The sequence below is a fragment of the Salmo salar genome, chromosome 27 (assembly GCF_965601325.2).
Source record: "Salmo salar chromosome 27, fSalSal1, whole genome shotgun sequence".
Taxonomy (NCBI): Eukaryota; Metazoa; Chordata; class Actinopteri; order Salmoniformes; family Salmonidae; genus Salmo; species Salmo salar.
The window spans coordinates 43,977,513-43,982,500 of NC_138317.1; positions in this window are offsets into that span (position 1 = coordinate 43,977,513).

The window sequence follows — 4,988 nt, forward strand, 5'->3', positions numbered from 1 at the left end:
CCTTGTCCTCTGATCAGTATGGTTATAACTCCTCCTTGTCCTCTGATCAGTATGGTTATAACTCCTCCTTGTCCTCTGATTAGTTATTAGCAGTGTGGTTATAACTCCACCTTGACCTCTGATCAGTATGGTTATAACTCCACCTAGTCCTCTGATCAGTATGGTTATAACTCCACCTTGCCCTCTGATTAGTGTGGTTATAACTCCTTGTCCTCTGATCAGTATGGTTATAACTCCACCTAGTCCTCTGATTAGTTATTAGCAGTATGGTTATAACTCCACCTTGTCCTCTGATCAGTATGGTTATAACTCCACCTTGACCTCTGATTAGTTATTAGCAGTGTGGTTATAACTCCACCTAGTCCTCTGATTAGTTATTAGCAGTGTGGTTATAACTCCACCTAGTCCTCTGATTAGTTATTAGCAGTGTGGTTATAACTCCACCTAGTCCTCTGATTAGTTATTAGCAGTATGGTTATAACTCCACCTTGTCCTCTGATCAGTATGGTTATAACTCCACCTTGTCCTCTGATTAGTTATTAGCAGTATGGTTATAACTCCACCTTGTCCTCTGATTAGTTATTAGCAGTATGGTTATAACTCCACCTTGTCCTCTGATTAGTTATTAGCAGTGTGGTTATAACTCCCCCTTGTCCTCTGTTTAGGTGGAGTTTGGATTTTGTGAAATTTACCTCGACTTAAGTAGGATATATATAAGTTGGTAGCATATCAGACTTGCAGCCATGTTTCATTGTTGCCTGTCTAGTGCCGTAACCAAACCAGTGGGATGTTTCCTCTTCCAGGTTTACTCCAGGCTCTCTGCCCGGCGGGCCCGTCGACAACCGCTCCTGGGGTTACCGTAGAAACACGAAGCTCATCGAGCTGATGGACCTGCCCACCATCATAGAGGTCAGGGGTCACAGGAAGGGAAGTCCTACCGTGGGACGAACACAACTGGGGGCGAATGCCACGTTCAAAATAACTGGCAACTCTGTGATTATACGAGATCAAATCACGATTTCAGTCATCTTTCAGGTCGGAAAGTCGGAGCTTTAGAAAGAAACCCGAGTTGGAATTGGATGACCGTTCAAAACTATTTTTCCCAGTCGGAGCTCGTTTTGTTCTCTGTTCCTAGTTGTTTTGAACGCTCGGAAGTCGGACATTTCCGAGTTCCCAGCTGTTTTGAAGAACGCGCGTGTGTGTGTGTGTGTGTGTGTGGTTAGCTACTGCTTGTGTAAACTGAGTTTGTACTAGTTTCAAACTTAGTGTACACATCCAATAACTTGCAGGTGCTGGGTAAAAAAAAAAAACACTTGACATAAAGACAGGTACCTGCACAGTGATGAATGATGCTATCCATCTTTATTACATGAACTGAGTTTTCACTAACTGGGTAAACTTCTGTTTATTGACACCGGTCCTCTTTATCATGTCTCGTTAGTGTGTCTGGTGGACTCTGCCTGTGTCTCGGAGTAAACATCCCCTGATCTCTCGTTGTTTCATCAGGACATGGTGTATGTGGTGGCCCTGGGTGGTAACTATCTGCTGAACATAGGACCCATGGAGGACGGTATGATCTCCCCTCTCTTTGAGGAGAGGCTGAGGGACATGGGGGGGGGGGGGGGGGGGGGGGGGCCTGGCTGGGGGTCAACGGAGAGGCCATCTACTCCTCCAAACCCTCCTCCAAATACAATACAATACAGTCTGGTGGGAGACAATACAATACAGTCTGGTAGGAGACAATACAATACAGTCTGGTAGGAGACAATACAATACAGTCTGGTAGGAGACAATACAATACAGTCTGGTAGGAGACAATATAATACAGTCTGGTAGGAGACAATACAATACAGTCTGGTGGGAGACAATCCAATACAGTCTGGTAAGAGGCAATACAATACAGTCTGGTAAGAGGCAATACAATACAGTCTGGTAGGAGACAATACAATACAGTCTGGTAGGAGACAATACAATACAGTCTGGTAAGAGGCAATACAATACAGTCTGGTAAGAGGCAATACAATACAGTCTGGTAGGAGACAATACAATACAGTCTGGTAGGAGGCAATACAATACAGTCTGGTAGGAGACAATACAATACAGTCTGGTAGGAGACAATACAATACAGTCTTGTAGGAGACAATACAATACAGTCTGGTGGGAGACAATACAATACAGTCTGGTAGGAGACAATACAGTCTGGTAGGAGGCAATAATGAAGGGTGACTGGACCAGACTGGTAATAATGAAGGGTGACGGGACCAGACTGGTAATAATGAAGGGTGACTGGACCAGACTGGTAATAATGAAGGGTGACTGGACCAGACTGGTAATAATGAAGGGTGACGGGACCAGACTGGTAATAATGAAGGGTGACGGGACCAGACTGGTAATAATGAAGGGTGACGGGACCAGACTGGTAATAATGAAGGGTGATTGGACCAGACTGGTAATAATGAAGGGTGACTGGACCAGACTGGTAATAATGAAGGGTGATTGGACCAGACTGGTAATAATGAAGGGTGACGGGACCAGACTGGTAATAATGAAGGGTGATTGGACCAGACTGGTAATAATGAAGGGTGATTGGACCAGACTGGTAATAATGAAGGGTGAGTGGACCAGACTGGTAATAATGAAGGGTGACTGGACCAGACTGGTAATAATGAAGGGTGACTGGACCAGACTGGTAATAATGAAGGGTGACTGGACCAGACTGGTAATAATGAAGGGTGACTGGACCAGACTGGTAATAATGAAGGGTGACTGGACCAGACTGGTAATAATGAAGGGTGACGGGACCAGACTGGTTATAATGAAGGGTGACGGGACCAGACTGGTAATAATGAAGGGTGACTGGACCAGACTGGTAATAATGAAGGGTGATGGGACCAGACTGGTAATAATGAAGGGTGATGGGACCAGACTGGTAATAATGAAGGGTGACGGGACCAGACTGGTAATAATGAAGGGTGACTGGACCAGACTGGTATTAATGAAGGGTGACTGGACCAGACTGGTAATAATGAAGGGTGACGGGACCAGACTGGTAATAATGAAGGGTGACGGGACCAGACTGGTAATAATGAAGGGTGACTGGACCAGACTGGTAATAATGAAGGGTGATTGGACCAGACTGGTAATAATGAAGGGTGACGGGACCAGACTGGTAATAATGAAGGGTAATGGGACCAGACTGGTAATAATGAAGGGTGATGGGACCAGACTGGTAATAATGAAGGGTGACGGGACCAGGCTGGTAATAATGAAGGGTGATGGGACCAGACTGGTAATAATGAAGGGTGATGGGACCAGACTGGTAATAATGAAGGGTGACTGGACCAGACTGGTAATAATGAAGGTGACTGGACCAGACTGGTAATAATGAAGGGTGACGGGACCAGACTGGTAATAATGAAGGGTGATGGGACCAGACTGGTAATAATGAAGGGTGACTGGACCAGACTGGTAATAATGAAGGGTGATGGGACCAGACTGGTAATAATGAAGGGTGATGGGACCAGACTGGTAATAATGAAGGGTGATGGGACCAGACTGGTAATAATGAAGGGTGATGGGACCAGACTGGTAATAATGAAGGGTGATGGGACCAGACTGGTAATAATGAAGGGTGATTGGACCAGACTGGTAATAATGAAGGGTGATGGGACCAGACTGGTAATAATGAAGGGTGACTGGACCAGACTGGTAATAATGAAGGGTGATTGGACCAGACTGGTAATAATGAAGGGTGACTGGACCAGACTGGTAATAATGAAGGGTGACTGGACCAGACTGGTAATAATGAAGGGTGACGGGACCAGACTGGTAATAATGAAGGGTGACTGGACCAGACTGGTAATAATGAAGGGTGACGGGACCAGACTGGTAATAATGAAGGGTGACTGGACCAGACTGGTAATAATGAAGGGTGACTGGACCAGACTGGTAATAATGAAGGGTGACTGGACCAGACTGGTAATAATGAAGGGTGACGGGACCAGACTGGTAATAATGAAGGGTGACTGGACCAGACTGGTAATAATGAAGGGTGACTGGACCAGACTTGTAATGCAGTAATGTCCTGAGGTGTGATAACATTTCAGATGGTCATAATCTTTTATCTGTCTGATTAGAAGGCTGTAGAAATATTATACCTAGAGCAGTCTATATTGGGATTATGGATTAAAAAATGACCTGGGAACTAATACATTGATTTCTAAACTGAAACATGAAATAATTGATACAACTTGGAGAGGCTTGAGTCAAATTACTTCTTTATTGTAATATCTTGAATTACAACAGACTGGGCTTTTACTGCCATCTAGTGGAAAACTGTCATCCTAAATCTTAAAACAAGTCATGAGACTGTATATATATATATCCGCTAGGCTACCTGCTCTAACCGCCAGGCTACCTGCTCTAACCGCCAGGCTACCTTCTCTAACCGCCAGGCTACCTGCTCTAACCGCCAGGCTACCTTCTCCTACCGCCAGGCTACCTGCTCTAACCGCCAGGCTACCTGCTCTAACCGCCAGGCTACCTTCTCTAACCGCCAGGCTACCTTCTCTAACCGCCAGGTTACCTGCTCTAACCGCCAGGCTGTCCTTCTCTAACCGCCAGGCTACCTTCTCTAACCGCCAGGCTACCTTCTCTAACCGTCAGGCTACCTGCTCTAACCACCAGGCTACCTGCTCTAACCACCAGGCTACCTGCTCTAACCACCAGGCTACCTGCTCTAACCACCAGGCTACCTGCTCTAACCACTAGGCTACCTGCTCTAACCACCAGGCTACCTGCCGCCCCAAAGTAGATATAGTGTGGATGTTGTCCAATAAGGTACAAAGATGTAACAGACAGCACCTTTATGCTAACTGAATATGATTGTCTCTCTTCTCAGTTCACTATACTTGACAACCCGTCCGTACCTCTGAGGTGGGTATCAACGACACCAACAGGACTGGTGGTACTCATGCCTAAACACAGGC